Genomic DNA, 14,094 nt, shown 5'->3' on the forward strand with positions numbered 1-14,094 from the left:
GCGCCACCTGGCTTGTATAGTAGAAATGCTTGGACAGGTAATGTCGGTTGACATAAAACGCAGCAATACTACTACGTTCCGGTATGTATGTATATGTACAATAATTAAATGTACAATCCTGTACGTCTGTACGTGTCATTATTAACCGTTATTTGAGCTTGCTATTCCGTATTCTAACCAATAACTAACATAGATCACTTCCATCTTACTCCGTTGTAATACGCAGCGTGGTGTTCCCAAACTTACGGAGGGCAGTGAATACCGACAAACAATGGAGAAACTTCCTGGCAGATTAAAACTGTGTGCCCGACCGAGACTCGAACTCGGGACCTTTGCCTTTCGCGGGCAAGTGCTCTACCAACTGAGCTACCGAAGCACGACTCACGCCCGGTACTCACAGCTTTACTTCTGCCAGTACCTCGTCTCCTACCTTCCAGGAAACAATGGAGAGTTTGGTGGGTTGCACAAGAAAAATAAACTGTGGGTGGAAACAAATGTATTAGCGGTCATCCAGTAAGGCAACAGAGCTTCGCATTCATAGGAGGTAAAGTCGTTCTACGCAGCAACCAGCACCATCTTCTCCAATGACAATCACGGCAGTCAGTCGAGATCACTGAATAAGAAACAACATTGCGAGACGTTCCACCAGCTTTCCTGCAGGGCTGGGCAAGTGTCAGGCGCCACCGCCTATAACTTCGAAGCTCTGTATCCTCTCGAAACCTGTCACAAATTGCTGGTACACCCTGTATAAATACTTACGGACTTCTTGTGATTTCACCAAATTTCAATGCAAGTCCTAAAGCGCCTTCGGCTATTGTGAAGCTTGCTAGCGTGGCTGCCGGCTATTAATTCTGTACCTGCCTTCCTTTTAATGTAATGCTAAATTTTACAGTAAAATTATTCTGGGTTTGTTACCGCATTGTCTGTGTAAAACTTCTGACGTTTCAGTTAGTATTGCAAGTGGCCCTCTTCATAGTGTTTCTTCTGCTGTCTACTGATTGGGAAATATTTGGTTCCTACATTCTGATGGAAGACGCTCTTATGGAACTCTCACGCGCTATTGAGGATGAGGAGGAGGGGTGTTAGGTGTCTTTTATTGGTTTTTTCATTATTACTTTTTATTGGTAGAACTATACGTTCTTAATTGGTGTTTGCTTTATATGCTTGCCACTGGTGGAATTCAGCGAATGGAAGAACGGCGGCGGTTACTACACTACTGGCCATTAAAATTGCTACACCAAGAAGAAATCCAGATGATAAACGGGTATTCATTCGACAAATACATTATACTAGAATCAACATGTGATTACATTTTCACTCAAAAAAATGGCTCTGAGCACTATGCGACTTAACTGCTGAGGTCATCAGTCGCCTAGAACTTAGAACTAATTAAACCTAACTAACCTAAGGACATCACACACATCCATGCCCGAAGCAGGGTTCGAACCTGCGACCGTAGCGGTCACGCGGTTCCAGACTGAAGCGCCTTTAACCGCACGGCCACACCGGCCGGCCATTTTCACTCAATTTGGGTGCATAGATCCTGAGGAATCAGTACCTAGAACAACCACCTCTGGCCGTAATAACGGCCTTGATACGCCTGGGCATTGAGTCAAACAGAGTTTGGATGGCGTGTACAGGTACAGCTGTCCATGCAGCTTCAACACATTTCCACAGTACATCAAGGGTACTGATTGGCGTATTGTGACGAGCCAGTTGCTCGGCCACCATTGCCCAGACGTTTTCAGTTGGTGAGAGATCTGGAGAATGCGCCGGCCAGGGCAGCAGTCGAATATTTTCTGCATCCAGAAAGGCCCGTACAGGACCTGCAACATGCGGTCGTGCATTATCCTGCAGAAATGTAGGGTTTTGCAGGGATCGAATGAAGGGTAGAGTCACGGGTCGTAACACATCTGAAATGTAACGTCCACTGTTGGAAGTGCCGTCAGTGCGAACAAAAGGTGACCGTGACGTGTAACTAATGGCACCCCATACCATCACGCCGGGTGATACGCCAGTATAGCGATGACGAATACACGCTTCCAATGTGCGTTCACCGCGATGTCGCCAAACACGGATGCGACCATCATGATGCTGTAAACAGAACCTGGATTCATCCGAAAAAATGACGTTTTGCCATTCTTGCACCCAGGTTCATCGTTGAGTACACCATCGCAGGCGCTCCTGTCTGTGATGCAGCGTCAAGGGTAGCCGCAGCCATGGTCTCCGAACTGCTACTGCAAACGTCGTCGAACTGTTGTGCAGATGGTTGTTGTTTTGCAAACGTCCCCATGTGTTGACTCAGAGATCGAGACGTGGCTGCACGATACGTTACAGCCATGCGAATAAGAACCCTGTCTTCCCGACTGCTAGTGATACGAAGCCGTTGGGATCCCATCACGGCGTTCCGTATTAGTCTCCTGAACCCACCGATTCCATATTCTGTTAACAGTCATTGGATCTCGACCAACGCGAGCACAAACGTCGCGATACCATAAACCGCAATCGCGATAGGCTACAATCCGACCTTTATCAAAGTCGGAAACGTGATGGTACATATTTCTCCTCCTTACACGAGGCATGACAACAATGTTTCACCAGGCAACGCCGGTCAACTACTGTTTGTGTATGAGAAATCGGTTGGAAACTTTCCTCATGTCAGCACGTTGTAGGTGTCGCCACCGGCGCCAACCTTGTGTGAATGCTCTGAAAAGCTAATCATTTGCATATCACAGCATCTTCTTCCTGTCGGTTAAATTTCGCATCTGTAGCACGTCATCTTCGTGGTGTAGAAATTTTAATGGCCAGTAGTGTATGTAGCGCTGTTGGCTTGTAAAATTCCTTGGAAGTAAAAGTTTAAGTTAGTATTAGTATTTATGTTTTTAATCTGTAACTGTTCGTAGTATTCTCACTGATATAGACTACCGCAGTTAGATTTTTTAGTTAGGTCAATTGTACGTGATAATACGAAAGTGACTGAGTAAAGCAACATCGTTTAGAGACGACCTGTAATATAACTCCCGCTATCGTTTCCTTGACCACTCCAACACCGTTAGTAATGTATTCCTTCTATTATAGGGGAATTTCAGCCAAACCTTACAGCTCCTTCACTACTTTTAAAATCGTCTGTGTGGCCGCCGCCCATTACGCCTGTTAACCTGTACATGTTCTTACTTATTTGAATATCACTGAACTTCAGTCTTTATAAAAATTGTAGTGCCCTTAGAATTTGAGGTTGCCTTGATCATGGTCATTATATTTTATTGCGCCATAAGTAATTTGGTGAAATTGCCAAGTATAATCATTGGTTTCAGCATTTATGTTCTTGGTCTGTAAATGTTCCTTGTATTTGCATGTTTTGTTATCATGGGCTTTAATCATTGGGCCTTAGGAATTGTGCAGTTGCTAAAAATAACTTTCGATTTGCCTTGCACCATTATTTTGTTAACTTAATGTTGTGTACCTAGTTGTCACTTAAAAATTTCTAGCTTACCGATGAAACATACTTTTAACTGGGCCTTATGTCGTTGGCGCAGTTGCTACGAATCCTTCTGGGTATGGCTTGAACCATTACTTTGATAACTGTACTGAACTTGTTTATGCTTGTAACTTAAAATGTTTATGGCTTTCCCATAAACATACTTTTAATTGTGACTGTCAGTTTTGCAGTTAATAGAATTGTCATTTGATTATTTTCTCCTCCTATGAACAAATCCTCAAGCTGCCTAACTATTTAGCAGCTATTTGATTTCTGATTCTTTGTTTGTCTTTTGTTGTGAAAGGCAATTACTGTTTGCTCCTAAGCCGCATATTTGATTGTTCTTGGTCAAATTAGTTGGTAATTACACGTACTGTAGGTTTTTGAAATTTTAAAATACTATTACTTACTGTGGCCCCTTATTGGTGTAATTTTTCACTATATGTTTTCAGTTGTTATTAACAAACTTTTGTCGAAATGCATTTTATTTTGCTGTTCCAGTACCTTTCCACTTCACAACCAACTCGCTACAGCTTCAAGGTTTCATCTTCTATTCGACAACTTGTAGATCTGTGGAACCATGAGTGGCGTTAGGTCCATTGAGGCTGCCCTATGAGTAGACTTTTCGCCAGTCTACTCTTGAAGTCCGTTGCCTGCGGAGCACATTCGTGAAGGTTGTGCTGTGCTCAGATCCACACAAAACAGAAATTTATGCATTCCATTTCAGTAACCACCAACTAGAAAGAAATCTGGATGTTTTATTCTGCAACAAATAGTTATAGTCAAGCCAAATGGTGATTATTAGAGGAAACTTTTGTAGGAGTTTCTTTGACAAGCTTTCTATGTTTTCGCGGGTGCTGCATCCGAGTTTTGAAATCTGCACCAAAACTTTGGACCAGAAGTGGGTCAAAAATGGAAGAAACACTAAAAATGGAACGTTTCCGGTTTTTCCCTTAAAACTCGAAAACGACAAAATTTGCGGTAAAGTTGACCACTTAAAATTTCCTCAAAATAGGTTCTAACGTCTTTTTCAGTCAGACCAACCCTATGGCACGTAACGTAAGTTGAAGGTACCGTAATTTCAGCTGCTACCACCAAAACCCAACTCATCTCTTGATATCCTATGGTGTTCATTATAACATGGAAATGATAGAGCTCACCACTCTACAATTAAAAGATGTTCAAATAACTTATGTAAATGACATAATAATTTAGTATAAATAACAGTAAGTATTACACTATTAATACAATAATTTTAAGAAATTTCATCCTCTTCGTGCAGCACTGCTATCACTGCTCCCTTGTATATATATATATATATATATATATATATATATATATATATATATATATATATATATATAAGTAAAATAATATGTGACTAATATTAGTTCATACAAAGCAAAGTATAATATTTGTTACAATAATGAGGTCCTGGGATTTGACAATGTGAAATATAGCATACTTCAAGCGTTTGTGAGCTGTAGTCAGCATTGTCAAATACTACTTGAAATTACACGGATGTATCAAATTCCAATCCCTTTGACATCAATGCTAACATCTCAAAACTTAATGCCTCTGTGTAGGAGGTACTGTATCCTAAACCAGAAAGTACGTTAACTATTTTACGAGAGCCACTCGGTCCATAGATGAATGTGGCCAGACCAAATTACAATTGTGAGAAGAAAGCACTGCGTCTGACAGCTGCCCCCATGCTATGTGCTTATGGGTACTTTAAAGTCTTCCTGGTCTCCTCACTCCTTTATTCAGGTCTCCTCACTCCTTTTTCAGCACTAGTCGATTAACAAAATCTTGGACAGTACCAGGAATGAGGACTTCATTATCTACAATAAACTGGGCTGGAGAGTGATATTTAGTTGTGCGATAACCCGGGGTCGAGTATCTTCAACAAGTACGTCGTATGCTGTTTCAACTACGCATCGACGCTCTTCCTTTACAGATGACCTTTTTGACTGATACCAGCTATCTGTAAGAACTGTATACGCCGTGGTTTTAGAAACAAACAGCAGTGATTTCTTCGTAGATGAGGCAGTCACTGTATTACTCCCACACTTATTCAATAGTTGAGCTTTCGCGGGCTCAACATCACGATGGTAGTTATCGTGGTAAGGACAACTGACACTCCGCAGCAATTAATTTTTCTTTATAGTGCTATTTTCGATATGGTTCCTTACCATTAACCACAATTTTCTCCTTCAAAAGGGCAGCTATCTTATCAGTTCTCTTCTTACTTTTTTCTTGAACATTCTTCAAACCCACTTTGGGTCTATGATGATAATACGTTTCTCCCCCCACACAGAACGCCATCACACAGAAGCACGTCTCACTTAAACTCATTATGCACGACTGTTTTGTACACCTCAGTTGAATTTACCGACCACAGATATGTTCTAAACAGCCATCCGAGAACGAACTAGTAAACAGCGGCCGGTGCAGGAGACCAGCACAGACGACCAGCCTTCCCTCTGGAGGACATTGTGATCTCACAAAAATTTTAGCCCTTTACCACGACAAGTGTACTACCAACAACTACAATAACAGGGCTCGGTGGAGGGGATAGATCATGAGACGGCCCATCTTCTCAGTTTCGAAATCGCGCTAACTTCTACAAGCGTTACGTTTCACACGGTTGGTGAAGAAACTCACTGAAACCTAGTTTGTGAGGATTGTTGCCATCTTTCTGTTCAGCTTTGCCGACAATTGCATCGTTTCGGAGTTATAAGCGAAAAATCCATAAAAATGACCCATTTTTTCGAGCTTTTTTCCATTTTTTATCAGCTTCTGGAACAAAATTTTCACGGGACTTTGAAAATTCGGATTGAGAACCCTTGAAAACACGTAGAAAACTTGTCACAATAATACAAAATTGTTAAGGGTTTCGTGGACACTTGTTGACAAACTGCCTATTGGCTTCTGTCTCGGGTTCTTCGGCCGACGTTCATCTAATGATTTTACTGACGTTTCGCCAGCACGAGTGGCTGGCATTGTCAAAGCTTCACCCTCCACTGCCAGTGGCGAACTATCAATGGAGGGTGAAGCTTTGACAATGCCAGCCACTCGTGCTGGCGAAACGTCAGTAAAATCATCAGATGAACGTCGGCCGAAGAACCCGAGACAGAAGCCAAGAGGCAGTTTGTCATAATAACTTCTACAGAACTTTCCGGTATTTGCCTTTTCTTCGAACACCACTTGACTGGACTACTATAGGACAGCACTTATACAAAATACCTTTGCACCATCCTTCAGCGTTGCCTGACGTATAAGAAACAGTTACAGCTAACTGGCGAAAAAATAAAGCCCAGAAACAACATAAGAATAGGAACAGCCTGGGTCAGGTATCCTACGCACCTCTGTACAATTCCTGGTGTGTTGAAGTGCAATGAATTGTCAACCAGTATGGTGCAGGAGCAGGCACACCAACAAAATTTATGTTCATCTACATGAGTCCATGCGTATTATAACTGGAGCGCTGAAACCCACACGGACACCTTAGCTGCATGCTGCACAAGACCTGACACAACGAGACATAAATAATGGAACAAGCGAAAGCTTCCATGCTCCCATACTCGCAACAGTACTTCCGGTCCATTCTATATACACTATTTAGTTGCACCAGGTGCCCAATCCATCCTCTGCCGTTACACTCACAAAAATTTCTTTTAGTAACAGTTTTGTTACCACCGATGTTCTTTAGATTCTTCTCGCACCATTGGAAAGGCCACGTCTTCATCTTTATAACACCTAGTGCTGTTTTTCCACCAGCGGCAATCATTGGAACTTGCTGGTCTGTAATTCCTAACGAACTGTTTTGAATACTGCTCGAGTCTTCATTCTTGATATTCATATAGCTTAATTTAGGATATTATTCGCTAAGATATCAAGCAGCTGCCGCTTTTCTTTATTAGGAACTATGCCATATGCACCAACCGATCTTACGCTAACACCCTGTCCACATTCACTAGATTGATTACTTTGCCGGCGATGGTGGTTCTTCAGTCCGGAACCACGAGGCTGCTACGGTTGCAGGTTCGAATCCTGCCTCGGGCATGGATGTGTGTGATGTCTTTAGGTTAGTAGGGTTTACGTACTTCAAAGTCTAGGGCACTGATGACCTCCGATGATAAGTCCCATAGTGCTTAGAGCCATTTGAACCATTTTTGATTACATTCAAACAACGTATGTTCAGGCGTGCCTGCCATTCCACAGTTGCACATTCATCTCGTGATCTTGTTAAATGTATAGGATATGAGACACACAGTGAAAAAAATTTCTCACTTCGGAGCAGTTTATATAGTTTAATTGAGGTCTTGATTTATCCTTGGAAAAAACCCATGCACCCGCTGTGCCGTACTTTACAAGTCACAGTTACTTGCCATTTGGCAAGCATCCATTCCTTTTTCTTGTCTGTGTCTGTGCCGAATTCTCTAAGGAAATTCCACCGGAAATGGTTCTCGATGAATCCGGCGTGGATGAGGTGCTGTCTGCCGGCACAGCGCCTCTCTGAGGACTTAGGGCCACCGACACCATACCGGGAAAACTCAGACTCGGAGACAGAGAACAAATTGTTGCAGAAAGACTTTCTGTTGACTCGATAACTTAATATTAGCCAGAGTAATTCATTAGTGATCTGACTGTAATAATGTGCTATATAGTTATAGTGAGTACCTATAATTAGTTTGTACTGAATTTTTAAATGTGGACTGTGAATGCCAGTTGCTCCAGGAATGCCGTTCGCTGGGGCCGAACGGTTCAGTCCGCAACCGCAATGCTGCTACAGAGTTTCGAAAGAGGGGTGGAAATCTTTCAGACGTTCCCATCGTAACGGTTATGAAGGCCTCACTATACTCACACCAAGGTCTGAACTATCCAGGACGACTGGAAGTCGCGTAATTACAATCTGGTCAGATGACGTCACAATTTGGGCTAACCTGCACGGATGGGGCGCCATCGAAAGCCTTGGCAAGGAAATGTCGCTAGATCGATCTCATATCTTAATGAGAAGAAAAGCACACTTGAGAGATACCGTCTCCAACAATCTATCGCGCGCGAAAATATGGGCCATAATTCTGATAGAACGCAGTTACGACCTTCTGAACGTACAGGTTTTAAACATGCGTGTGCACCAGTTGTGACTCGCTCAGTCTCACTGTAGTCACTTATTACCAGAGCGCGAAGTGCTATACACGGGACACACTGTTTCCAAATCTGTAACGTGCTTTGTTCATTGTGTCAATTTGCGCGGTTTCTAAACTGTAGCTGGCACCAGAGGACAAATGTAGCGTAAAATAATTATAGCGAATGAGTGTGTCACTACAGAAATGGCGTAGTGGTATTTCGTTATTAACATCCCTGATCCACGTTATTAACTTTGGGTTTTACAGGTGACGCTCTTAAAGTGAAGTATATTTGCAGGAGATGTGCAGTTCCTCAACGAGATTGGCAAGATTAAATTTTAAATCGAAAATCATTAACTTCATAATAATTTTGCAGCTGCTTAGATTTGTTCATTTTGATTCTGAGGCATATACAGGATATTACAAAACGATGCCGACAAATTCTCAGGGTTTCAGTCCACCAAAAATTGTCGGTATCGTTTGTAACATCCTGCATACAATTGTAGCTTATTAACACGAGGATATTGTCAAAATAATATAGAACGAAAAAAATGGTTCAAATGGCTCTGAGCACTATGGGACTTAGCATCTATGGTCATCAGTCCCCTAGAACTTAGAACTACTTAAACCTAAGTAACCTAAGGACATCACACAACACCCAGCCATCACGAGGCAGAGAAAATCCCTGACCCCGCCGGGAATCGAACCCGGGAACCCGGGCGTGGGAAGCGAGAACGCTACCGCACGACCACGAGATGCGGGCAATATGGAACGTATCTCTGCGTTAGGTTGATATGTTACGTACTCATATTACATGCTGTTTTACGTGTGGAGTAACATGTGTTTTTGAACACAATTTGAACAGACATTGGGAAGATGTGTCCGCCTTCCTTATCCTCTTCCCTCGCCTCCAAGATCCCGTTAGAATGAGGACCCTGTCAATTCACTGCCATAAACTTCACACAGTGAGGTGGAGTCACAAACGAAAGCGGCCAGCGAAAGTTTAGAAGGTCAATTTTCAGAACGTCATAACTATGTAGTATCAGAATTATAGCTCAGTTTTTCACACGGCGTACATAGCTTAGAACTGCTACCTCTTGTGAGTGTGACTGCGAAGCGGCAAAACAGACCCTGGAGCACATTGTCCAACAGTGCTGCAAAGGAAAATGCTCTCCGAAATGGAGTGACGCCGTGGAAGATTCAGTTGAAGCTGTTAATTGGATATCAAGTACTGCTCTGTAAATATGTCGTACTTTGTCACGGACATTATTGTGATTTGTATCAATCCTTGTTTAGTGTCTGGCTGTTCTTTGCGAAATTCTTTTAAATTTTGTAGTTGTAATTTAGAGTTTACAGATCTTAATTTTCATACGAAAAGTATTGAATAATCTTCTACTGCACCTTCCAGTTGTAAGTAGGCTGTTTAGGTTTTTTTTGGTAACGCCACCTCTGTATGAAAATCACTGGCTGTGCTGTGTGAAGTCTGTGGCTGCTTTGCATTGTTGTTAATACTCGCCATTGTAGTGTTAGGCAGCTGGCTGGGAACAGCGCGTAGCGTTGCGCAGTTGGAGGTGAGCCGCCAGCAGTGGTGACCTACCTACCAATATTCTTCAAAACGTCGACTAACTCTGCTGTGGGTTTACTCTGTTGTGGCCCATTACCTGTCTGCATGTCGAGTCAGCACTGTCTTTCCGTTGGAAGGACAAGACTACTTCTTCAAGACTGCATGGAAATCCACTACGTCTGTGTGCATTGTCTTTTACTGCTCAGACTTTGAGAAAAACACTGATATTTTACCTTGATGAACGATTAGGACTGTCTTTATGGACTGTGAGAAAGTTTAGCTTTTGACCAACATTATATCAATAAGTGTGTGCATTTGATTTCTTTGTTATTGTAATTATGAAAAATTTTTTTTAAATCTGTATTGGCCACTGCCCAAACCAATTTGTAAAATTTTTTGTGGGGAGCATGGGGGCTATGTAAGTAGGCTGTTTAGGTTTTTTTTGGTAACGCCACCTCTGTATGAAAATCACTGGCTGTGCTGTGTGCAGTCTGTGGCTGCTTTGCATTGTTGTAATACTCGCCATTGTAGTGTTAGGTAGCTGGCTGGGAACAGCGCGTAGCGTTGCGCAGTTGGAGGTGAGCCGCCAGCAGTGGTGGATGTGGGGAGAGAGATGGCGGAGTTTTGAAATTTGTCTTGAACTGCTATATATATATGATGATATCAAGGTAAATACATTGTTTGTTCTCTATTAATATCTTTCATTTGCTAACTATCCCTATCAGTAGTTAGTGCCTTCCATAGTTTGAATCTTTTATTTAGCTGGCAGTAGTGGCGCTTGCTGTATTGCAGTAGGGGGAGTAACCAAGATTTTTGTGAGGTAAGTGATTTGTGAAAAGTACAGGTTAATGTTAGTCAGGGCCGTTCTCTTGTAGAGAATATTGAAAGTCAGATTGCGTTGCGCTAAAAATATTGTGCGTCAGTTTAAGCACAGTAGTGTACTATTATTGAAAGGGGACGTTTCACAGTGACAAATTTTACTATCATTTTTATGATCTATACTTGTTCCTACTTCTATTGATTGCATATTATCTTCATTTCGTGCTCTAAATTTTTACTGATATACAAGTAAGGACACATTTCAAATGGTTAGAGTTACTTCGTCTACGATTTCGCATTTCACTGCCGCATAAAGCAATGCCGAAGGTGTACACAATCAGGATTTTTTTTAAAATTAATTATTTTGTATACTTTCTGCCTACAGCACAAATAACTCTCGTTTCGGCAACGTTACGTGATTTAGCTTTGCATGTAGACTTATTGCATGTCTTCTGCAACCGTGTGGGTGCATATCACTATTATCGGTCCTACTACGCTTCCTTACCTTTGGCCAAGCTTTCTTTAAGTACCTCTCCGTTTATTTCTGCTGAATTTTCCCCAAGGAACATTCTGAGTCAACACACAGTAACTTCAAGGACGCAGCAGCAGTTTTCCAACGTCCTGACGCTCCATTGACCCCAGGTCATTACGTATGAGGCCGATAAGTTTGAATGAGCGGTCCTTTGATAGCGCTCTAGCCTCTCCGCTTTGGTGATCGCCCGCACACACACACACACACACACACACACACACACACACACACACACATACTGTTACGGGAGAAGAAGGCGCTGGCTGCGAGGAGGCTGCTGGCGCTCTATTAACAGTAAATAAGTCTCCAGCGGTGTCCTTCCCTCCAGTAAGTAGGCGAGGCTACGACTGCGGCGTCAGGATCAAGCGTGGCGCAGGCCTCGCCCCATATTGAGCGACCTCTGTCAATAAAGTGCGTCAGCAGGCGTCTGGATTTAAGCCGTGGCGACGCTCTACTTGATCCTTGAAAATTTATCTAAAGAAACGCTTTACTTCTAAATCAATTAGCCAATGAAATTGGTCTCGAAGAGTTTAAAATCATTGTAATATCTTAGCTATAGGGAGCTATAAAAAGGTTTCCGTTTGATGCCCGCACTGATCCTTTGTCTACACGTCAGCTCTTGCACACCCGCACCGGAGTCGCGCTGGGTTGCATATAAGCTGCAGCAACGTACTCAGAGGGAAACTTTGCGATTGCCTCTCAAATCATCAATTTATCTTGCTTCACATTACGCAGAGGCCATAAAATATACGGAGATGTATTAAAAAAAAGTTAATGCACCTTTCTCTGGGGATATCAGGGTATAATTCATATCTACATGGCACATATATTGACACATCTATTCAGAACATAATTTGGATATTTATTTTTAAGGGATTATGTGGTGGATTCTTAGGGTCCATACCGATTTCTAAACGTGTATAAAGGAAAGGTCCTGATCAAGATGGACGAAAAATCGAAAATTTTTTCCATAATTTTCATTCCTGAAGTATGCAGATAAGACTGAAAATGGATATTTTACTGTGAAAGCATTTTAGAATTTACAGCGTGTTGAATAGAGCCGTGCGCCTACCGGAATATAGGCAGCTGCAGCCACTCGATGGAATATTCTGCCAGTATACGAATTTCTATCCAACGAAGATTGGCTTAAAAGATGCACCGCTGCTAATGCGCGAAATAACAAAGAGAGTTTCAGCGCGTACATTTGAGACCTATTAACGGAACATCTTCAATGTGGGGCAAAAACTGTTGAAATAGCGGCATATAAAGCTGCAGTTATTTTCAACGAATATTATTCATCTAGCCTGAAGACCATGAACGTTTTAGGAATCATTGTAGGGACGAACTGCAGAGTTATCTGACAGGAAACGTGTGTCCGCCTTGGAGCAAGAAACGTCTCATTTTGCTGAATGAGCCCAGATTGGAAAAACAAACAAACAAAAAAAAAACACCCTTTTCAGAACCAGAGCATGTCTGAAGAAAAGGAAGAATCCTCTATGGACCTCGGGTCATAGGTTAACATTTCTTCGTTTGTTACTCCAAACTTTAAAAGCATTTTCTCTCGAGATAACATTTTTCAGCATACGAAGCGCACTAGTAACTCGACAGTTTAACTGATTCATCTCAGTCCTTTTGAAAATGAGAGATAATTAAATTTAAATGACTGAAACAGGAGCTTTTGTTACTCGAATTCATTTTTTGAACTTCTGAACTTCAAAAAAGAAGCCTAGATATAGAGATATTTTTCAAACACCTGCCATTTATTTCAAGATACTTTGCAAAAGTCTATAGTGATGACCCCCCGACATTCATTGTAATTAAAGAATAGTCTTTTTATGGGTATGAGAATGAGCCATTAGCCCTTATAGTGCTTCGTGCTAACAAGGAGCCGGCCTATTTGGCCGTGCGGTTCTAGGTGCTTCAGTCTGGCACCCTGTGACCGCTACGGTCGCAGGTTCGAATGCTGCCTCGGGCATGGTTGTTTGTGATGTCCCTAGGTTAGTTAGGTTTAAGTAGTTCTAAGTTCTAGGGGACTGATGACCACAGATGTTAAGTCCCATAGTGCTCAGAGCCATTTGAACCATTTGATAACAAGGACGCGCTGTGAGTGGCACATTTTGATAAGGAGTGTAGCCGCCATTTTAACTTGTTAGGTAATTTTCATACCAGAATGCATTTTTACCCAGTAAAGTTTTACGACTCCATTTTAATAAAAGCAATTCTTATATGAAAAAAGGAAATTCTAGACTTCACCCATTCTTTCGTACCTCTCGACCAGAACAACGCCTTAAACACTTTATGTAATTCAAGCGATAACTGTCTGTTTATAGTGTATTCTAACGTGTTTTATTCTAAGTAAGTCATTGGCGAAAATTCTATGACCACAGACAGTGGCCGTTGCCCGACAGCGCACGAGCTCTGGCGCCAAATGCGGGGGCCGAGCCGTTTGGTGTTGTTACTGACAAGTCAGTTTCTCGGTATGTTGTGGAGTAGTGGAACCGCATGGACTCGAAGAAAAGACAAAACAATGTAGGCCAGCACTCCTTACATAATACTCTAAAAGAAC

The sequence above is a fragment of the Schistocerca nitens genome, chromosome 7 (assembly GCF_023898315.1).
Source record: "Schistocerca nitens isolate TAMUIC-IGC-003100 chromosome 7, iqSchNite1.1, whole genome shotgun sequence".
Taxonomy (NCBI): Eukaryota; Metazoa; Arthropoda; class Insecta; order Orthoptera; family Acrididae; genus Schistocerca; species Schistocerca nitens.